The following is a 24,186-nucleotide window of genomic DNA, read 5'->3' on the forward strand; positions in this document are numbered from 1 at the left end:
CTGCTATGAATGTGATCCTCAAGGATTGCAAGCATTGAACAGTTAATTTCTAGCTTCAGACGGAGCTCTTGGAATCCAATTTTCCCCTTGAGGATCTTAACTTATTAATTCTATGTTTAGGATATATAATGAGCTTCCTTTTGTTTTTCTGAGGCTGTGAACATCTTTGCCTCCAACACTACTATACCTACTGAGGCAATAAAAATGCAAGACAACACGGCACACGGAGCAGTCTGAGGCATGTGTTGCAATAAATAGACGCTTTCATTTTGGCAGCGTCGTCTTAAGTGCTATGTTATGATTTAGAGATTGCCACGTTGTGCTGATCAATACGTCCGCCTCAAATGAACCGAGGTTCAGAGGGGAAGCAGGGGGTGGAGGAACACTAAAACGGTAAATCAGAGCAGAAGCACTTACTTCCACTGTGTATCCTATGGGCCATTATTGGTGGGTGTACTCACACATCAAAGTGGCAGGGGTCTTCCAGGCTAAAAAGGAATAAGAAACAAAGGACCATTAAATCACAGTGAGACCCTGCTCCGAGCAACACGCACACTTTAGCACTGCAGTATAAGGACTGTGAAGAGAGTTTAGGACCCACAGAGAAAGACAGAGAGAGGAGGGGAGGTAGAGAGAGGGAACGCGACATTGATTCCCCCCTCTGAAGTGCCAGTTCATCATTCTGTGAGACACACTCTATCGATCCCCTGCCTTTAGTTTGTTTGTAATTTTGGGGGCTCAAAACTGTTCACAAAGATAGATCCACTTATATGCCACTTGCCTCCGAGATGAAGAATGGAGGGATCAAAGGATGTGCGGAGATGACCTCATTTTGCAAGGTGCTCCTCACTCGGTTAGTTTTTGTGTCCTTGTTTAAAAAGGGAGCTTTGAGGTGGGCAAAGTCTTTCTAATTTACCTCTGCTTTCTGTCTTTATCCCAAACAGGATTTCATAAATGTTTCATAAATGTTACTGAAATCAGCATCTGTACATTTCAAGGTAACAGAAGGTGGTTTTTATCACTTTAGCGTCACAATTTTGGGAGCGTGACATCCCTCCTAAATCACCTCATCAGGCTTTTTCTTCTTCTCTTTGTTGTCATCTGATATAAAGTGAATGTGGACCTGCTTTATGACTCAAAATAAGCATGCAGTGTGCAGTTGGCTACCATCACATTATATAACTTCCTAATGTTGAAGTTCATCCTTCAGCCAATTACCTCCTGCTGGTATGTGGAGCCAGAGCCAGTGTGCTAAGTTGCCAAATGCAGTTTTAACTCAAAACCTCTAATGCCTCTCAAAAAGCTCTTTACTGAATTATTCTTCCAATGGGGGGGGGGGGGGGGGGGGGGGAAAAAATGCAAAATTTGACATTTTTAGGCAAACACTGTTCCGTGTCGTACAATACTATCCACAAGTAGGCACTTAAAAGTGAAGGATACGACTGTGAAACAAACACAGCTGATTCTGTGAAACAAAAAATCTCAGTGCATAGAAAATACATTTACACGTGCAGTTAGACCAAAAATTATTCATAGCTAAGCCAAATTTGGATTTATAGTAATTTGTACTTTTTTTAATCTAATCTAATGTAATGTAATCTAATGTAATGTAATGTAATGTAATGTAATCTAATCTAATCTAATCTAATCTAATCTAATCTAATCTAATCAATATCCACTAAAATTCTCTAATATTTTTGAGAAAATGCAGCTTCTACACCATTTGAAAAGTGCAGATCAGTCCTACCATGTTCTACAGCATACTCAACTCAATTGCATGTTATGGCTAAAACCAAAGAGCTTAGTAAGGATCTCCAGTTGTGCATTGTGGCTGCACACAAAATGGGAAAATGCTATAAAGCCTTTAAGTATTTTCAAGTGCGGATGGTCACAGTGCAAAGCATCATCATAAAGTACAAGGAGTTCCACATTGAAAAATCTTACAGAGCTTGGCAGGAAGGCGAAAGTGACCCCTGTACTAGCAAGAATTGCAGTGTGAGAGGCTGAGATGAATGCAAGGATCGCCACCAAGATGGTCCTGATGAACCTTAGCAAATTTGGTATTAATTTCTCAAGTAGACACAAACATGGTCAGTCTGCATGGACGCCTAACAAGGACGACTTTGGATCCGGCTTGGAGTCTTTCCTTGTGGAGTTTGCATGCTCTATCTGTGTCTTTGTGGGTTTTTATCAGGTTCTCTGGCTTCCTCCCACAGTCCAAAGACATGCTGAGGTTAATTGGTGATTCTAAATTCTCTGTAGGTGTGAATGTCAGTGTGATTGTTTGTCTGTATATGTAGCCCTGTGATAGACTGGTGACCTATCCAGGGTGGGACAGACTCCAGCTCCCCTGCAACCCTACTGAGGATTAAGAGGTATAGACAACTTATGGATGGATGAATAATATGGGTCTTAACTGTATGTGGGTCAAACTTCAACTTTGGTTGGTTTAATTTCCTGCCATCTTCGTCTCTTTTAAATTACACTAGTTACCTTCAGAGTGGTTTTGTTCCCAGATCTCAGCAAAATTGGGCATACACTTTTATTTTTTTTTATCGAACTAAGGCTTCCTTTGTAAGTGAAGTGTAAGAATATAATGGTAGAGAGAGATTGGAGTTTTATTTCGTTGTGGTTTGTGAGGTGGGTTCAGCATGTTTCAGTGGAATAAACTCATTTTTCCCAGAGTGCACAGGGAGTGTTTCACTGCCAACAATGTGTTGGTAAGCAGCATATTTACTGCAGCGTTTTCCACTGTGACCTCCATTGCTTCCGGGGAAATTCTCAACCTGAGAGACAACCACCCACATACAGCCTTACCTTAACATCTCATCTGCACTTTATCATACTCCCACTCCCCCTCATATTCACAGGAACAGAAAGGCATCACCTCAGAATACCTTCAGAGGTACCAAGAGAATACTTAGAGGTCATCTTCTTCAGGAAAATATGCTTTAACCAGGGTTCCCAGAACAAAACAAAACAAAACAAACAGAAACACTCCCACACACTCAAAAAAAACAGAGAGAAAATGTCTAAAGTGTACCTCACATCTTAATGCTCTTATTTTTCACGTTCAGGTTATGTTTTTAGTGGAGCTCTTTGTAATTGTTTTCTAATCACCATGCCACCACATCCTCCACTCCTACCCACTTCCACCAGGCTGAAATTATTCATGACAAATATAAAATACATCAAATGTGAAGTTGTAGGAGAGATGTATGATGACAGTAAGCCTGACTTTTTCTGTTATAGAATCAAAAACTTTTAAAAATATTACACATTGGCTTAGAAAATACAGTTATCTGCGTTCGCCACAATGTCACCCACCTCAGCAAAAAACTTATATGTAGCTGTCAGCATGCTGACATTTCTAGCGGGCAGTAAATGTATTGTGATTTGGCTACACACACACACACACACACACACACACACACACACACACACACACACACACACACACACACACACACACACACACACACACACACACACACACAAACACACACACACACACACACACACAACATAAGTTTACTAAGATTTGTTTCTACAGTTCATATATGTTTGTTGGCCTTACTAACATCTTAGCAAATCTATTTTGGCTTGTTAACAAATGTTATCACAATGACAAATTTCTGAACCACAAACATGCTAAAATATAATGCTGCAGCTAATACTTTAATAATAGAGTCTTATTAAAGTCTTATTATAGTTTTCCTGTTGAAGAAACTGCCAACTGCTCCTGGACAATGTATGAGGCAATGACAGGCTTGAAAAAAGAAATGACCAGTGTTAGAATCAGTAGTTTTAAGCCCTTAATAGTGTTTGACTCCCACTATATGTATTTAAAACCTCTTAACAAAGAGGAAGTGATTTATCCAGATCTGCATGCATTCAAATGGAGATGGGCGACTAATCAATCATGGTGCATAGCAATTGGTTGCAACATAAGCCGACAGATTCTTGGGATTTAGGAGCACATGCTTGAGAGATACTGTTTAAACAGGAGAAAACAGATCCATCTGGTGGTTTCTGTTGTGCAATATTTTGATTCTCTGTCTTGAGTTTGCTTTGTGGATGCAGTGCGTAGCCTAAGACTGAGTCAATATATCCCCACAAACCATGAGCTCTTTCACTGCCTCAGTCTCTCTTGACAGAAGTTGCAAAAATTCTTTGCTATTGGGCTCAGTTAAAATAATTTACCCATTAAATGATTATCTGTCAAATACAAAAGATAAATGCCACTCGCACAGATCTCTGAGATATGTGAATACTGAGGTGAATGGCTGACAGTTACACTGTAATGAACCTTCATCCTCACAGTAACCAGCAGTGAAATGACTGACAGCCTCAACGCTCCGGGTGGAGGTCATCCATGTGAACGCCGTGCTACATCCTCCAGATGCTCTTGCCATATTTTCTGCCTACAGGCAGTCTATCTGGGGTACTTCTTCATTTCCTTACTCCCCAGGTTTTTAAAATGTCATTTATGTCTAATGGCCGCTCTCATTAGCTGCATCTGAAAAACACACTCTGGTCATTACCAGCAACATTTGCAGTCACGCTTCATGCCGAATTCTCTTGTTTAAGTCATCCGTCACAGCCCCGTTCCTTGGCAGTTGGCACCATAAATGACGCAAAGCACAAATCTTCTAATTATCTGCAACTGTCTTTATCTGCTTACATTGCAAGTGAATGTGTTTTGACAAGGCTGTTTTATCAGTGTAGCGAGAAACCTGATCTGAAACAACATCCATCATTTTGATGCTGCCAAGGCCACTTGGGGGTCTACACAGGCAGTAGTGCGCTAAGAATTTCACTTTACCTTGGTGTGATCCCCTTGTGTATGGGCAAAGTGGGAGAAGGGAGGGCTGTGAATGAGTGGGACTGCAGTGGAAACAATAGCACTCAACTATCTTTCATTATTTACTTGTACCACTGTCAGATACAGACAAATGTTACACAAAAACTTCGGTATGCTGGGGATATGTCTAAAGAAACCCATTTAGAGTCACAAAGATCAAAAGTTCATTCAACAACCAAGAGATCCACTTTTGTCATTGTCAGGTCTACTTGCAACAGAACCATGTCTTGTTTTTTCTGCTCCTAACACTGTAAAACAAATAACTGCTTGTTTGTTTTTTTGATTCTGCATATTTCTTTAGAGCAGCACTGTGTGGGTGTGCAACAGCCTGTCCAAGGAAGAAATAGAGAGTGAGGGAAAGTAGGTGGGGAGCATGCTGGCTATCCTTTGTCAACTGCTCAGTGCCATTTAATGGCCTGTAAACCCCTTTGCTGGAGAAAGAACAGGCAATTAGCATACTGAGTGGATTACAAGATTGCTCTGACTCCTGGATTAATGTGTGCACTTAATCTTCTCTTTGCTAAGCGATTCTTGGATCTACAGCTATTCAAGGGGAACAAATTTCCCCACCTTCGAAAACACAACATGAAAAGGGATTCCTTCCATGTTGCCATCAACATTGCTAAAGTACAGTTTCTTTATGTATTGTATGGTAGAACTGACCAAGGTTGTTTGTAATCTTACTATGTTACATCAGAGGGTGACCTAAGCGGCCAAAGTACCCCTCTAGTGTGTCTCAGTGCCCCAAAAGAGTTCTTCATTTCAACCCAGTGGTGAACACCCTAAAAACACCCCTCTGGGTCACTTACCAAATGTTCTTGTATGACTTTAAGTCAAAACAAAACCAAATGTTGCATGACTCCTTGAGGCAACACACAACACTATGTACCAACTGATGCTTCAGAATCTTCTACTCCGTGTCCTTGAACATAAAAGTGAAACATTTGAAAGTCCCTGACAAAACTGTGCCATACAGCACCCCATCTCCTTGATTGCTATCCTCTATCTGTACTCTATATGATAAACATGGGGCTGCACTCCATATCTCCACAAACTCGGGCTTCATCTGCTATCTCTTCCATCATTCCTGAATCACTATACCTATTCGCTGGCTTTGATATGATCTTTAATCCACGACTCCCCACCTCACCTCAGAATCTTTTACCCAGAGTGTCAGCCCCAAAATGAAAAGAGCTGATAACTTTGCACGACTATTGCTCACTGTCAAGGCAGGGTGTCTTAAAATGGCAACCTCAGCTTCACATAGCCCACATTCAGGGACACATACAAACACAAAAGTGTTCACACTGTGGCTGATAAAATAGTGTCAAAACCAGGTATTTATTCATTCACTTCAGGTATTTACAGAAAAAAAAAACAAATGCTGACACTTACTTCTGATATCTTGCAGGTGGTAAACATATGCCAAATGAATCATCATGTAAAGTTTTTTCATTTTTTTTTATTAAAAAAAGCTTAGGACAGCTTGTTTGCTTCATAGAATTTGTGTGAAAATGGGCTCAGGAGCAATAACTGAATGCACCACTCCCTTTCTCTAAATATCAACACAGATTTCCATTTTCACAGCAATTCTCTGCCTGCATCCTCGCAGATAAAAGCCTTTCAGGATGCACTCTTTCAAAAAAAAACTAAAATGCTGATTTACTGCATTGTGTCAAAAGTGAACAGATGGTGGAGGTATAGCTTTGTTGTCCATTGAGATGAGTGCTGAATGTTCCAACCACAAGAGTGACACATCTAACCTACACTCTGCTGTATATCAAGCTTCACTCCTGACTCATTTTTTGGTGACTAAATGCTGTGGAAATGGAGCGAGTATAGAAAGGAGAAACAGAAAGAAAGCCTGGATCCCTGGATGCATTAAGAATACGTTTTCTCCTTAGAAATCGATAATGTCTCATTGCCTTGAAGATCGCCAGGAATGCCATCACATTCAATTTATTCATTCATTCTTCTCAATGAGCACACTGCAGTGATCCACTGTTTTCCATCCCATCAGCCTCCTTCTCCCTCCTGGTCCATCTCCTGGGAGGTTTCTTTAACACGTTCAGATCTTTTCTCTGCCTTTTTAACAAAGGTATTTGTCTGAAAATAGGTGCATAGAGAAACCCTGCAGTCCACAACCCTGGAGTTGTCGTTGCTGGATTACATCACAAGCAACAAGCAGACATGTTTCTTTTTCCCTCATCAGGCCAAGATGTGATATGCTACACCGCATGATTAGTTTCCCCACACACTTCCTGAGTCTTGCTTTATGAAAGCATCCAGTTGAGATGAGGAATTATTTCAAACCACCCACCGCCTCCTGCATTCCCCAAAAGCTGCTTGTGTTTACCTCCAAGGTGCCCTGTGACTCAGCAGGGTCCAAAGCAGCACCCATTGCACAGCAGAGACTTAGTAAAATTCATTCAGTTCCCTTAATTATCAACATTAGCTATAGAATGTAGGAGCACAGAAACTGTCAGACAGCTGCCACCAGTCCCTGGTCCCTCTCCACAGAGTGAATCAAGGACATGAAACGTACTCAGACATCACAGAGAGCAACAAACCACCAGCTGTGGGGTAAGCAGTCGAAAAAATTACAGATTGCAGAAGCGGCCTTAGGGGATAAATGGTTTGTGCCAGATATAGTTTTCAAGAACTGACTGTGATAATACTTCCATCTTGATGTACCTGTTAAATACAGCTGGCTGCTTTTTCAGTCGGAACCATAGAGTAGTGAGATCAAAAATTCTCCCTTATATGTTCTAATGACTAAAACATCCACTTGTAACTTTGCTGATTTCCAGAACTTGACGGAAAGCTCAGAGGATGCTTGTGTGATAGTGTACACTCAGTGAATCCCTGCAAGCATGTGAGTGTGTGTGTGTGTGCACACTCAAACCACTTCTGCTGAGTATAACAATAAAACACAGCTGAATGTGAAGCCCTCACTCAGCAACTTTAATGCTGGCTCCGCGAACAAAGGGGTCAGAGCTTACAGTAATTTTTGTTCTCTCCACATCAATATATGATGCTTCACTGGGGGCAATGAGAACCTGTCCAGAGTTATAAAAGGGATGTGTTTGTACGAGGCAAGCGAACACACTCTCTGTGCACATCAGACACCTTTTGACCTTTCAACAATGTAGGGTGTGAAATAGCGAGGCCTTAACAGCTCAATTCTAGATTCCCTCACAAAACCACTGAAGTCAGCTCCGGTTTATTACAGCTAATGTGCCATCTGCTTCCCAGGGCGACTCCTCATTAAATATGGAGGAGATAAATAACATATCTCATGTCCGCATCGCTGAATCTTAATGTGACCAGAGTTGGCAGACAGAGGACTGAGACAGACCTGACAGCCCCTTTTCACATTAGACAGTGTGTGCAACATGGTGAAAAATGCAAGCAGAAGTTCTTTAAAGGATTGCTGCTCCAGACAGCCTTGACAGACATTTTGCATCTGAAGACATCCCAGGGAGCTTGTCACATTTATGCTCTGAGCTAAGATTCAATCAATTCAAGTTTCCTTTGCACCCACAAATCAATATGTCTTCTAAATACACTGCTTTACTTTTAGATTTTTACATTCTGAAATCAAACGTCTGCAGCAGTGGGCGCTCCTTAAATCAGGTCTAGACAAAAAAAATCAGTTTCAAACTGGAAAACAAAGCGTCCTGTAACAGGAGACATATGAACAATAACAGGGAAATGAGGAGGCAGAAACTTGGTCAGCTGTGTTCACTTATATAGTGTTTGTTCATAAAATGGTCCATATAGTTCCTAAGAAATGTTGAAGATCACCAGTTCTGGGAGTTTGAGGTAACGCATTTGGCAGTTTTATAAACTCATCAGTAATGCAAAGTAATCTCCTTTGTTTATCTATTTCTCCAGACAATTAAATTCTCCATTACTGTCACCGTGTATTACAAGGACATACGTGTGTGGGTGTGTAGATGTGTGAGTACGGAAGCAAAATAAATAGCTACTCCCTTGATGCTGCTTCATTTAAGTTCGCCAATCGGTATGGGGTGGTTTATATAAGCATCTGTTCACCATCCAGTAATTCCGGCCTGGACCAACCTGGGGGAGGAGTGTGGGGCTGAGTGGGTGTTTGGATCAGGTGATGGTTGATTACATAAAGGCAGCCATGCAGCATGTTGTCATCTGAACCCTGAATGACAGGCACATAGACAGGGCCAGTCAAAAAGGAAAAAAAAACAACCCCCATTTTTTTTTTTTTACAGTCAGGCGGCCCACAAGGATTTGTCCCAGTATGTCTGATGGTCAGTGCAGCACTGTCCAATACTAGATAAATGCCAATCAGGCAAAACATTATGACCACCTCCCTAATATTGTGTTGATCTCCCTTTTGCTGCCAAAACAGTCCTGACCCGTTGAAGCATGGACTCCACTAGACCCTTGAAGGTCGGCTGTGGCACCCAGATGTCAGCAGCAGATCCTTTAAGTCCTGTAAGTTGCGAAGTGGGGCCTCCCTAGATCAGACTTGTTTGTCCAGCACATCCCACAGATGCTTGATTGGATTGAGATCTGGTGAATCTGGAGGCCAAGACAACACCTCACATTTGTTGTTGTGCTCCTCCAATCATTCATGAACCATTTTTGCTTCGTGGCATGGTGTATTATCCTGCTGAAAGAGGCCACAGCCAACAGGGAATACTATTTCCATGAAAGGGTGTACATGGTCTGCAACAATGCTTAGGTAGAAGATATGTGTCAAAGTAACATCCACATGGATGGCAGAACCCAAGGTTTCACAGTGCCTCTGCCAGTTTGCCTTACTACTCATATACATGTGTTTTTCAAGAATGTGTACAGACACTTACCAAGAAGACCAAAGTTTGACTTTGTAGGTGTCCTACACCTGGAGAAGATGACAATATAAAGTAATCTTACTTATGTTCACCTCATAATTATAAACTTCGGTCACATTTAATGTGAACCTCCAACACTGTAATAGTTATATATATGACAGGAAATAAACAAAGGCATATTATGTCCCTTTTAATCATAGTTCTCAACACTGGCTCTTATTCAAAATTACTGCATGAATAATTTAACAAGAACTGCCAGGAAAAGCACGTTAGTTTGAAATAAATGCTGGACTGCAGTGTTCTGGTTCTTCTAAGAGTCAATAAACACTTTTTAAGTTCAGCCCCTCAGTACAACCAGAGCTGAGGAAGCGGTCTTTCATCTACTTAAGAGTGATGCAACATATCTTGTTTTCCCACCCAGGGAACAAAGGTTACAACACAACCAAGACATTTTACTTTGTTCAGTCGCATAAAAGCTATTGGGAACAAGCTATATCCCCAAGCTGAATTCATATCCACATCACATCAACTTGCACAGATCCCAAGAGGTTTTTGAGAGCATGATGTTAGCAATGATGCTGCAAGACTAAACCATCTATGTAGCATAAGTGGATAAAGGACAGAAACATTGAGATAAGTACAATTAGTGTGAAATTGAGAAGTTCTTTTTCATATTGATCAAAGAAATAGAAAATATTTTGTATTCATAGTGATTCTTAAAAGAAAAAAACTTCAATGTTGCACAGTACGATACTATTAGTCCAACTATTTCTATCTTCAAGTGGTGTTAACTGAAGTGAGCGATCAAGCAGTCAATTTCAAAAGCAGTCAAATTTTAAGTGGACATTTTAGAACCTCACTTTACTACCTGTGAGAAAGTAACAATCTTTCATCTATTTTTGTTGTCACTCACGCAGCAAGAATGTTCTTTCTACTTAAACCATACCTTTAATGCCAATTATATTGTATACTTACAATAACATCACATATGAAGAATTACAACCTAAGACGTCCCATCTAAAGACACTGTAGCATGTGTTTAAGTGAAAAACCTCTGCTATCTGTGCTCCACAAATATACTTTCCAGAGCGATATTGCCACATTGCAATTGGCAGCCAAAAGCACAGGACTTGTATGAAATATTAAGAGACCGGAATTTCTAATAACTGTTGTGAACAAAGCAGTTAAAGCACCAAAGTGCCGCCAATATATGCTCCTGTTTGCCCAAAAGCCTCCGAGAAAAATGTTTTCAAAGCCAACCATACCTAGTTAAACATAAGCTAAAAAATGGGACTCAGTTTGCCTACTGTAATACGCTGGGACTGTCATCCCTCAGCATAAAATGGGAAGGGAGTCCTTGCTGCACTGAAATGCTTGTCTGTCTATGACAGTGCACTGCTGAAATTCTAACCAAATTCACTGCAGTATGTGCTCACAGTACCATATGAAATACCTCATTCAACATCACGTCTCACTGACTGTTTAATCACATAAAAACATTTAGAAAGGCAGATTTTTCTTCAAACCCTTTACATATTTCTAGACAGAGTTGAACCATCTCTTGAGCCCTCATGGTCAAGCGCTCATGTTTTCAAACAGAAATCACGTCACAACAAGCCCGAGACACTGGAAATTCTTCTGAGCAGTTGTCCAAATGTTTTTTCTCAGCACTTTTCTCAGAGGCACTTACTCTGTGCAGTGCCAAAGAGAATACTGCGAGCTATGAAGAGCTCCCTGGAGTTTTTTCTCTTCTTCCCTCCACCACTGGACACACTGTGGAGAGCTCTTTGCAGATGGACACATGCTGTGCAGTCTCCTCCTGAAAACACCACAGGGTATATTTGGGGAGGCACACTCTACAGGCAGGAGGCTTTACTGAAAGCTCAAACAGCAAAGGCTGCTGAAGTCAGCTTCTGGCACGATGAAACAAAGCTGGCATCTCATTATACATGGTGCTTTCACTACCCATGCCTTGCCACTATCTCCTTATATCTTCCTTCGTCTTTCGTGCATTTCTCAACTGCCATATTTTCTAACTGTTCCCGAAGGCAAAAAGGCAAATAATGATTTCACGAAGACTCCCTTATATAAATATAATTTTTAAGGGCTGGTCCCTTAAGGAAACAAAACACATTTTTCGATAATGTGCCACCTCGGTGTTCTGTTGATTTATGATGTAAGTAGTCAAGTGTTACCATCCTCCAGCTTAGTGGTGACTTTCAAACGCACTGTGCAACCGTGACGACCCTTTGGCCCTGCAGCAGCTCCAGAGCTGGGTGACCCTAATTACAGTGTTGGCTTTGCTGCCAAACCATCTCATTGGAAACCAGCCACAGCTTTGGCGACCCCGGCATCCGAGCTGTTCCCAATGGAAAGCAATTTAATGCTTGGCTGCTCAAAGAACAAAATATATGCAGCACAAGAAATCCCTTAGATAAATTAGAGCAGGCCAGTGGACTCTGTAAGAGCTTTGTCTGAGGCCTGATGAGCCACCTGTCACCTTGGAGGTGACATGAAACCACAACATGACTGGAAGCAGTCGAATTGTGTCACCAGGCAGCAGGTACAGAGATTTCCCGTGGTGGGAGACTGCTGGGAGAAGAGCAGTGCACCTGCAGGTCATTGGTGTGTTTTAATAACAGGGACATCGACAAAGAGAGGAACTCAAGTGGAGAATTGTACAGTATAGCGAAGTTACAGCATAATTAAATTCAATTTAGACTTCTTCAGTTTTTAACTGTTGGCCTTCTTGAATGGGAACTAGTTCAAATAATAACTTACATAGGAGACTGTCTTCAATTAAAATTTAGGTTCAATCGCATTTTGTCCAAAAGCCAACCTGTATATTAACTGTGTAATCATGGATGTGGTTTTTTCTTGTTATTGAGCAGAAATGTATTAAAGGATCCAATATATGTAAGTGTAATCTTAACTGAAATTTTAAAAGGTATTAAGATTGCAGTTCCAGCCCCTCAACAGAGCCTTAAAGGTAAGTAAAAGCAAAAAATGCAGGGGTGGCCTCAGGGGCATTATTAGATGCCAGATCTTATTATATTTTAGTGGTGTACATTATCAAAATTAAATGTGCAATTGATCAAATTACCACAAAGTCACTACCACTGAACCCTAAGGGTGTTGGAATGAATGGCAGTTGCTCACTGTGCCCAGCTGGTAACTCAGCTTCCTGTGTACTGAGATTAAAAGAATTAGCAAGTAAAGTTGGGATTCATTTCTCTTCCTTCCTTCTTTCCTTCCTTCCTTCCTTCCTGTTTCTTGTCCATTAAGTCATTCTCTCTGTTTAATTCACCTCCTTTAGCTAGCTAAAGCATTTTTAGCCCATGAAAATTAGACAGAAACCTCTATTAAATGGTTTAAAATCATACCTTGCAAAAATGCTTCTCTGTTTTCTTCTCTGTTTACGTCTTCATCAACTTTCCTACCTTGTGGGGTCCACCAGGGGTCCACTCTTGGTCTAGTTCTTTTTTAGTTTTTTTTTTAAACTGTATATACGTCCTTTATCTTCAATCTTTAAAAAAAAAAAACAAAAAACAAAAAAACCCCCATGTAATTTACATTAATTGTTATGCAGATGATTCACAGATTTATCTGCTGCTGAAACAAAACCACAACCCCTCTGAAATTCCTATGAGATTGTTTAAATAGCTGCCCTTCATCTAAACAAATAGAAAACTGAAGAAGGTGTGATCTTTGGAGCTGGTGAACTCCACGTCTTAATGCCAACTTCAGCCCTTTGCCACAAACCTTTTGCAACAAATCTTGGAGCGATCTTTGACAACACTTTTATGTTTCACAATCACATAAATGCAGTTGTCAGAGCCAGCTGAAGCTGATGGTTCTTGTGAAGTCAAGCCTTTTCTTTCCTTCAATGATTTTCAGCAGTGACTCGCTTGGTAACAGGCTTGGCTACTGCAAAGGTCTTAACTCTCTCACCTGCAACTGATCCAAAATGTATCCAACCTAAATTGGGTTCTCTGCATTTGCTCCCAGATACATTTAGAATTGATTTTAAGATTTTATTGTTCAAGTGTCTAAACAGGTTAGTACCACCATCCTCTCTGATCTTTTAACTTTGTTCATTCCCACACGATAACTGTTGACCAGATGCTCCTGGTTGTCCTGAGCTTCAGATTAAAGCATGGAAGGTCTTTTGCAGTAGCTGCTCCTAATATGTGCAACAGCCCGCTCTGTAAAACCAGGACTTAATGGACATTTTTATAACCCACTTTTTAAAAATACTTTTATTCCTCGGTTTTGTTTTTAAATGTGCATATGAATAGACTGACTTGATGTTGTGACAGGGACAGTCCCAGTATACAGTCTGAATTAAAACTGTACATATGTTGCTGCAGTCTCAGTGTGTTTGACACATCAGTGATGGTCAACATTGCCAAGCCAATCTGTTTCTGTCTTTCAGCTTTGAAATATTTATATTGCTTGGGATGTTTCTGCATGGAGTTTGCAGGACTTCCATGTGCATGTGTGGATTTTCTCCGGGTATTCCAGCTTCCTCCCACAGTCCAAAAGCAAAAACATGCTGAAGTTAATTGAAAATTCTACATTTTCCATTGATGTCAATGTGAGAGTGCTTGTTTGTCTGTATATGTAGCCCTGTGAAAGACTGGTGACCTGTCCAGGGTGGGATAGACTCCAGGTCTCCGCAATCCTATGAGGATTAAGTGGTGTATAGATAATGGATGGATGGATAATACGGATCACTCGCAAATGCTACTTTAACTTGAAGATGGACTACAAGAGGCAGCAAAATAATCAAAAGAACAAGCTTCTGAGTTCCAAAAAAGATTTCTGAAGAAGTCTGTGCAGGATAAAAATATGTCAATATTCAATATTGCTTCTCACAGTATTTTAAGCTATGCAACCTGTATTTGGAAAGTGATAAAAATAAAAATGTTCGTTCCTAGTAATTAGAAGTGGTAACAGAAAAATGTCGTTTGAAGTACACTGTGCAAGGGTGGTTGAAGAACAAATCAGCCTGGGTTGAGAGGTGCTCAGCTATAGCTAAGACCATGATGACCTTTAGATTGAAACAATGTCCTGGGGAGTCAAACACATTAAGCACAGTAGCTGGAGTGAGCCTTGCACTGAGAATCCATCTCCTTAGATTAGCCGACAGCAAACAGGCCACCGACTGGAGCCTGCCTCAGTGGAGTGACGCCGGTGATGCCTTGAAGCAGCCTCGACAATGTAATCCCATTTGCCCTCCAAAGACTGGAGTTGTGCCTCCTTGGACCCTTTTTAAACACAAAAATACACAACGAATACACACTCATTCCCACTTAGAAAGTACAAGATGGAACCTGCAACTGTGCAGCAAAATCCTTTATCTTTCATGTTCTGAACCAAACTCTGATGTGTTCCTTTCATATCTGATTTGCAGCTGCAGGCTTGTATAAGCAATCAGTTTTTTGTACTCACTGAGATCAGTCCCATTAGAAGGACAGTAGTCAGCATTTTATTCTTTTTCAATTATAACTGCATGATAAAATGATTAATTTTGGTCAATATTAATGATTACTGATAGTTCTTATGTACATATTATATTAAAGAGCAGGAGAGAATGGTTTATTTTGAATTTGCTAACCTTACATTGGATTTAACCACCCACCTTAACTAACCCTAACAATAAAAATTAAAAAGTTAACACAAAAATTTATAAAGTTGTGCACACATGAACATAAAGAAAAAAGAAATGATCTCACTCTGATACATATTCAATAAAGGAAGCAAAGAAAACATAGAGTCACAAGGACAAAGCGGATACACTCTGGGGAGGTTACAGTTCCAAGTGTTCACCAGTCCCAATGAAATTATGTATGTATGTATGTCTATTAAACATTCTATTCGACAGTTTTCATTTTGTTCTTGACAAAGTGTCTAGTGGCAGTACATACCACTATCATTGTATTGTCCGAGGCAAAAATTGAATCCTTGACCCCTACAGTGGCTCTGTTATGCCGGTGGACCATTTTTCTGGCACAGTTGGGGTCCACTTGTCCCCTTAGAAGGAAGGGTCACTGCAAATCAATGTAAAGTTGTTCTGAGTGATCACTTTTATACTAGGAAGAAATATTTCTATCCTGATGGGAGTGGTCTCATCCAGGTTGATAATACCTCCATCCATAGGATGCAAAGGGTCACTGAATAATTTGATGAAAATCATGTAAATCATATGTTAAGGGCTTCACAGTCACCAGATCTAAACCCAACTGCAACACCTTTACAAGATTTTAAACCAACATGTTAGGCAGCATTCTCAAATGCCATCATCAAAACACTAAATGAGAGAAAAACCTTTTGGAAGAATTGTTCCAGAGACTTGAAGAATCAATGCCAACGAGCAGTTAAGCTGTTAAGCGGCACATGGTGGCTCACCTCCTTATGTTGGCTTTCCTTTAATCTGTCACTCATCTACACTACCGATCAAAAGTTTGGGGTCATTTACAAATGTCCTTATTTTTGAAATAAGAACTGTGTTTTCCCATTAAGATAACATTAAGTTAATCAGAAATACAGTCTAGACATTGTTAATGTGGTAAAGGACTATTCCAGCTGGAAAACATGAAATTGCCTGGGTGAGTGTGTGTGTGTGTGTGTGTGTGTGTGTGTATGTATATATATATGACTTAGTGTCAGCTGAACAAAAACTGTTTAAAAGTTTCTTTATTCAATAACTAATACTAAATTTTCAGTACACGAATCCCGTTATTTACTGTATATACCTCCAAGAGGTCTGATTCTTGCTTTCCCAATATGTTTATTTATGTTTATGATAACCAAAGAGCTCAGAAAGTGCCTCCAACAACAAAGAAGAGACAAGCGTGGGAGAAAAACAAACACCTCCCCGCTAATCTGTCACGTTATAACGAGAGCCAGCCTGTAAGGCTTATGGCCACCAGGGTAAGGCAAACTTGTGCTTGCTGAGGATCAATATCTACACGGGCATCTTTCCACATTTTTTTTTTTTTTTTAATAACTACAACAAGCTTTAAAAGAAGGTCCAAACCCTGTGCAGTACAAACATTTCTTTAAAAAACACTGATACCCAGCGGAAGGCCTTCTCCATGCCACCAAAATAATCCCAGAGACAGCAGCTCCAGTATTTTACTTTGATGGTAGCACTGTGTCCATAAATGATACCAAGCAATACCCTGTGCTGTTGTTTGTTGTTGAGCAGTTGGGGCCTGGGTTTGTCTGTAAGTGCTGAGTATATTTACCCTCTATCCAGTGCTATGCTTTGTTGCACTCTGTGAAACAAGGAAGAATTCAATTACATGGTGGCCGAGGCCCTGACAAGAGCTCACTCTTGTTTCAATCACCCCACAGGTGGATATGGGGATGAGGAGAAGTGGCGCTGCAGTCACCACACTGTGGACCACCAGAGGGCAATGAGGCGTGAGGAGGCACTCAGAAGGTGGTGGTCAGTGGCACGGAAAGATGTGCAGGGAGCAGAAGTCTGGGTCTAATCGGTGTAGGTCAGTTAAAAGAACTTCATTTTGAAACTCTGTAGTCATAAGAGATAAGGTAGCGGGATGGCAGCTGGTATAAATTAGAAGAAATAAAACAGAATCTACATGTTTTGGCATCATTAAATATGATGCTTCAATGGTCCGCTGCACAAATTGGAGGCAGCACAACATCTGTTTCATGGCCCTCATTCTGCGGTTAAATGTCTTTTTATTATATTACCTTATTTTCTTTCCCAAACAAAAACTGTACAGTCCGTGACCGCTTTGTAAAGCACGAGATGTGTGTACTGCAACCATTACCGCACATTCTCTCCAAGGATCCAACGCGTGCCCAGAGCAGATGAACGGACTCCAAGACAACAAACACCATCAATCATCATGATTGTCACACTTTTCATTGAGTTCATAATTTCCCTGTGAAAACGGCTGTGGAGCCGCGGCTGAAGAGACGATTTAAGGCCGTAATCAACCATGTTATGAGTCCACATTGACAATTAATGGGTGACAATGGCAGTAGGAGGGTGTCACGGGAGTGCTTTTAAACCTTGTTTGTAAAGCCCTATGTATTTCACCCTATTCCTCTCAATAACATGATATGTTTGTCTGTATTCCTCAGGGCTCAACTGTCTACAGTGATTGAATGCCATCCTGTCCTGGAGGAGGCCAGATCATTTAACTGCTATTCTCTTCAGTTCCCTATGGAAACGCTTTGTGTGTGTGTGTGTGTGCGTGCGTGTGTGCATGCGTGTGTGTGTGTGCCCTGTCTGCCTGATTGTGTATACAGCCCATAAATGATATTAATGGTTAAAGCCTACAGAGGGATGTTGTGGCGATAACACAAACACACCACAAGCTGCAGAGTGACAGTGAGAAATATGGCAGGGAATTAAGTCAAGATTGAAGTGTTAAGAGGGTCATGTCTACATGGGAGCCAACTTTCATCAAAGCTGATGAGCAGGGCTTAAAGCAAGGAAAAAATTCTGTGCCTGAAATGCTGAAATCTGTTTGGGTTGGGGGTTAGGAGGAAGAATAGAAGGACGGAGGGGTTTTAGAAAATGTGGAAATTAATTAATTGAAAATGAACTTGTTTCTCCCACAACTGCTATAAACAAACAAAAAGAAATAAATAAAGGAAAGACATTAGAGATACTGTGGTAGCATACAGACCTACACTACCGTTTGGGGTCACTTAGAAATGTCCTTATTTTTTAAAGAAAAGTTGATTTTTCAATGAAGATAACATCAAATTAATCATTAATATAGTCTAGACAGTGTTAATGTTGAAAGGCTTATTGATGATTAGAAAAACCCTTGTCTAATTATGTCAGCACATGAATAAAAGTGTGATTTTTCATGGAAAACATGAAATTGTCTGGGCGGCCCTAAACTTTTGAACGATAGTGTACACGGAAGGGAAAAAGGTGACACAATATCAAATTAAAATCACGTATGGAGTTATTCTTTTTTGCTTTGTCTTAACACATAACTGAAGCCTTTTGAAGCATTTTCAAAATAGAATCTAAGATAACTGTGTTAAATTATATTTTAATTATTTAACCTCAATGTTTAACCAATTTTAGCAAATTCATTCATTAGCTTCTTTGATAATTTCTCTAAGTAAACTAATACTTAGATCAAATTTAGCAGCTTCTGCTCAAAGAGAAATAAAGAAGTAGTCCTATCCTGTTAAAGACATACAAGATACAGCTGTAGTCTGAACCGGTCCTGAACTCTCTGAGGCGCTCAGCAAAATTTGACTAAGGTCCCTTCTGCCTGATCCATGAGCCATGATCCATGAACCACAGACCACAGTCGTATCGTAATCCCATTACAATCCTCCCTCCTTTAAAACATCTAACAGTCTGTTAATAAGTAGACAATAGTTTTAATTTTATTTTATCTGCTGCATCAGGTGCATCCATATTGCCCAGTAAGCATGGAACTTTGTAAAGCATTTTGAGTACCAGCAAGGTACAAAGGAGCTAGTGTTGACAATTTATGCCCAGCAAATCATTTCAGCTTCCAAACCATTGTTTTCCATCTTGTATTATTACATATTTGCAAATACATCATCACTGAAGAAACCTAAATAATCATTGCACCTATGAGGCGTGTCATCACATTGTCTGACTGGTGTCCATACAGGTCGCTGTGGGAAACTTTGATGCATTTATATATGAATGCTGTTCAGCACGAGAGCATGCATTCATATGTAGTTATATTCAGCCTGAGCTGACAACTAGTAACGTTCTATGAAACCTCGATTTTGCAAAATGAAACTCACTGTCCTGGTTTCCATACATGTATTACTGTGTAGCAACAAAAAAGACACATTCCGCAGCATATAGTAGCCACAGTGTAGGTGTTGGAGCAAAACTCAATGTGCGGCAGATGTTTTCTTGTACTATTAGCTTGAGGAACACATTTGTTAGTCTACTTCTACACATTTGGTTGTTTAGAGGCTGTATATCATATACTGTTGGAGGGAGTCGGGTGTCAGAATTGGAATTAGCTCAAATGTGAGGAAGAAATGTCAGTGAGGGAGGTGAGGAGTTACATTAGCCAAATGAAGTGCGGCTCACAAACAAGCCCTGATTGGGTTTTGGCAACAAAAGCTCTTTGGTTAAGATTAGTTAAAGAAGTGTTGATAATCAGGTTGTGATTCTGTCACTGTAACAGTTGTGTTTTAGTAAATCTTTTCCGTCAGGTTACACACATATCGGAACACAAGTTTGTTTAAGTTGTATAGTTTCTACTCCTGAAACACAAGGGTCTGCTGAGGGTATGAGAACTTTTTTAGTCGTTCGTCGGTTCGTTGGTTTGATGAGCAGGGAGTCAGTGGGCACTGTTGAGTTGTCAAGGGTTAAAAATGGTAAAGTAACATTGTATCAAAGTTAGTGTAACCAAGGTGTGCGTTGAAACACAAAGTATCATTTTCAGCAGTTACACATGAATCTTAAATTAGACCGTTGTTTGTTATTCTGCGTTTTTTTTTTTTTTTTAAATGCTAAATTCTGTTATGACTTTATCTTAGCCTGTGTTATCCTGAGCAGATGGTACACTCTGGTTTGGTTGGGCTAAGAAGGCAATAGGGTCTGGAAGTAGTGGGAAAGCAGCTTTTAAAATTTCTGCTTCTCCTTTTTAGTATTCAGAAGTTTTCCTTATGTCTTCTTTTGCATGGACTCCTGTCCACTGAGCTGCTTTGTTCAATATGCCCTTTAGATTTTCCAGCTACTATCAACATGCACATCTTTACTATAGAGTTGCAGCACTGTGAAGCTGGACCACATATATGCAGAGCATGTACTGACAACTGGTATTGTAACATGTCAGTATCAATATTTATTTGACAGGAAATTATTTGTGACTCAGAAGTCCTTTTTCAAAGTAAGCTATTTGAAAATTTGACTTATTCTGACGTTTTATAACAGAAACAATTCACTTAAAATACAATCTAAGCTTGATGACTACTGCAAAACATCCATGAATCACACATCAAAATTCAGGCACAGCAATGATCGGCTGCTATATTTAATGCTAATTCACATGACTGTCAGTCTGTTAAAACATTGTGCCCTCTGGACAGCAGTGATGGTTATAGTCTTTCAAAAGTACACATTTCTCCTGTCTCCTTGAACAACTGGTAACAGAATTTTCAGTTTATGCTGCTTGAGCAGATGCAACTAGATTTGTACACATTTTCTGTCAGACATGTTTTTCCTAAGGACTGATTTTAGTATGGTATTTATGAAGATGCACAAATGTCCTGAAGCTTGACAACAAAATGGCCAAGACTATAAAATCCTATCAGCAGGCAATCAGACTGCAGGGAGCATAATCTAAGAGTAGTAGCTCAGAGATTTGGCTCACAGACTAAATGTCCATTCCTGCTCTGTTACCATAGAGAACCTATTCAAAATGTGTCACTTTGACCTGGAGCTGAATTGAAATCACAAGTGGTATACGCAGTAATTCTGAAAACGCTTTATGCATCACCACTGCCATTTTAGATCTCCGAGTGATTGCCATATTCGGTCAACCCTTTTAAAGTCATTTTCATTCACATTGCTGCTCTCTCAGGGACTGGAAAGAATTTTTTTAGAGAAACCATACTGTTGTAAGTCATTGGAAAAACATTTGTGTTCCAATGATTCATTGGTAATTTTATTCTATTTTAACTCATAAAACTCCCAGACACTAGCTGTGTTTCGTGCACATTATGGACACACACCTCAGTATTCTGCCTTTTCCTGCCCTTTCCAATCTCTTCCCTTTCTTTCTCTTCATCTATTGGTGCTTGGCTCTGCTAACTGCATATCAGGTCTGGGCACAGGCTAATCGTGCGTCCCACAGGCTCGGTAAGACTCCAGCAATCTGAAGGCAGCACATTACCCCAGACATGCTTTAGTGTGGCACAGCAGCCTGAATGCCATGTCCGCAGAGAGAGAGAGAGAGAAACCACTGGCGTTTGGCCCATCAGTTGCTTTCAGCTGGTTTTTGGCCCTGTGAAATCATTTTGCACCACTAATGATGTCCTTTTTGCAAGCCACAAGCCATTCCGGATCTTTTGGATCGCCCACAGGCAGCGCGTACGGGTAGAGGTCATGAATAACCTGCTTCATAAAGAATGTGCGCATAATTTCCGCTTGGAGCTGTAGCGGAGATTCCAGCAAGACACTTATAGGTAAAGCTTTCAATTCAGACATGACTTTGCACTAAAAACACAAACGTGTAGAAGCAGGACTGCATTAAAGTTTGATGAACTAGGTCATGAAATATGAAAGCACTGATAAAGTGGATGTTAATAGGTTGCCTATGGGTGGACTAAGCCTGTAAGTGAGGTGAACCTTCCTCCTGCAGAAACAGCTATTAAAAACACAAGCGTGTGCATGAGTGTGTAAAACACGAAGGTTGCTTTTAATACAGCTAAACTGAAGATAGTAATTGCCAGAACACAACAGATGGATTAGTAAAACATTTACACACTAATGGACAGTCATCCTCCACTTACCTATTAAAGTGTTTCTAATTAATTAAGGAGTTTTATATTCAATAAAGTGCTCCAAGTTAACATTGCACTGCTAAACAAAGATGCTAAAGCCACAGATGCAGAACCACTTGATTCCAGTTGTATACTCATACTAAAATTTCATTAGTAACATTCACTATAGGCTTAAAATGAAGTGGGTCCTTCTGTTCATCTACAGAGATTCAGGCTTGAATCACAATGTATGGACAGGTGGGAACTGTCCATGGTACTTAACCTTAGATGCACGAGTGACTGCACCCTACACTCTTCCATAAGTTGGTCCAGAATAACCCTAGAAGAATCATTTTTGTCATTTTGGTTAAGAGTAATTGTTTATATTATTGTTTGTATTATATTTTTGTCCAGACAAGAATGATTTCATGTTTGAAATCAGTTTATTTTTTTTTAACTTTCCAACAGATTTTGAACATTTTGATAATTGAGAAAGAACATTACACAGAACAGCAATAGAAGAATGTCGACATGCATTTTGTTGACATTTTCCCACTCTTTTCTTCCAACTCTTGCTGCTCTCCGTCCCTCCAAGTTTGTGGACTTTATCACCTCTTGTATGATATTATCAGTGATAAAGAGCTTGGGGTAGCCATACAACTATTACAATTTTTTAAAAAGCGTGAAAGGTAACTTAAAAATTTGGAATGGAACGATATCAAAAACATGTTTTTTGAGAAATTGCTATAACGAAGAAATGATGAAAACTTTTCATTGCAAAGATATTGCAAGAAAACAATGTCACCGGGTCATTTTTGACCCACTGATGCATCTAAGGGTTAAGAATGTATCCATCTTGTTTTTGCTAGTAGTTAAATGTTTAGTTGGATTTTTTAAAAAAAGGTCAACAGAAACTCAATCAACAACAAATTCGATTAGTTGTACAGCTCTTCAATCAAGTTATGTATTTACTGATTTACTGGTTCTAGTGTGTCAATATTCTCACAGGTACCTAAAAAAGGAAAAACGTAAAAAATAAAATGTAATCATACTACAGTTGATTTCAAAATAAAGGCACGGTTTGGTGTTATGTTCTAACCCACTTTGAGAGCAGAGATTGTGAGAGATGAATAACATGTTTGTGTTGCTCTTTTGAGAGTGACAAGAGAAAGACGGAACTTAAAAAGAGGCTGGAAGTGCTAATGAGCCTTATTTTAACAACACAGCGCCGTCATGAATATTTAACAGCTAATAATATAAAGTCTGATGAATGCTGCTGCTACCCAGATGCAGATGTACAATATCACTGTTGAAAAGTGTTGTTTGCTTTTAAATAAAATTTCTAATTTGTGAATTACAGCAAGAAGGATATTGAATTCAGCCTATTTTTTTTAAAGGCATAAAGAACAAGTAATATGACCGCACAAACTCCAGCGTCTTTAATGAAAACACAATTGTTTCACAGCAATTTTTATTGTGAAGGAAATTCATGCCTTTAAACCCGTGTTCTGCTGTAGATAAGGTAACCATCGCCACAGTCACCAATTTCATATTTTTTCATGATTGCAAATGGCACCCCATTATTCATGAACACTGATGGATACTCAAACTTTCTCCACGCGTCTGAAGAGGACAAGTTTCAAGGTAGTCGGAAAGATTCTGCAAGGTGCTAAGTCCCATGGACTCATTCTGTTGCTAGGCAACAGCAAGGGCACCAGTCCTTTTTTCAGGAAAACAACTTCACTGTCCAAAATAAATAAAGATAGAAGGAACACACCATGAACCTCTTCAGCGGGGTTAAGTTGCTGGGAATAACACTTGAAAAACATCAAGTACTGTGGCTGCAGAGGCCAAAGAGTTGTTTACGTTTGGTAATTAGACGGTATATGCTGTACAGAAACAAACAGCATATCTACAATTTCCAAGCAGGTTTACTGGTTTACTTTTTAATAAGATAATTTGAGTCCTAATGATGCCTAAATATGATAAATCTTTTAA

The 24,186-nt window shown here is 39.9% G+C and overlaps 1 protein-coding gene across 3 annotated transcripts in view; it reads right to left on the minus strand.

The window, feature by feature from the left end:
* Window positions 1–24,186, minus strand: part of mgat4c (mgat4 family member C) — a 119,822-nt gene that overhangs the window by 67,854 nt on the left and 27,782 nt on the right. The window contains exon 2 of one of the 3 annotated variants that reach the window (XM_035949908.2): window positions 462–488. The exons of 1 other annotated variant lie outside the window; for it this stretch is intronic. The gene's annotated coding sequence lies outside the window, so the exon portion shown is untranslated. Of the gene's footprint in view, window positions 1–417; window positions 489–24,186 lie in introns of all 3 variants that reach the window. One more of the 3 variants, XM_023274098.3, reaches the window with a different exon arrangement.

Source organism: Amphiprion ocellaris, chromosome 3 (assembly GCF_022539595.1).
Source record: "Amphiprion ocellaris isolate individual 3 ecotype Okinawa chromosome 3, ASM2253959v1, whole genome shotgun sequence".
In the NCBI taxonomy this organism is placed as follows: Eukaryota; Metazoa; Chordata; class Actinopteri; family Pomacentridae; genus Amphiprion; species Amphiprion ocellaris.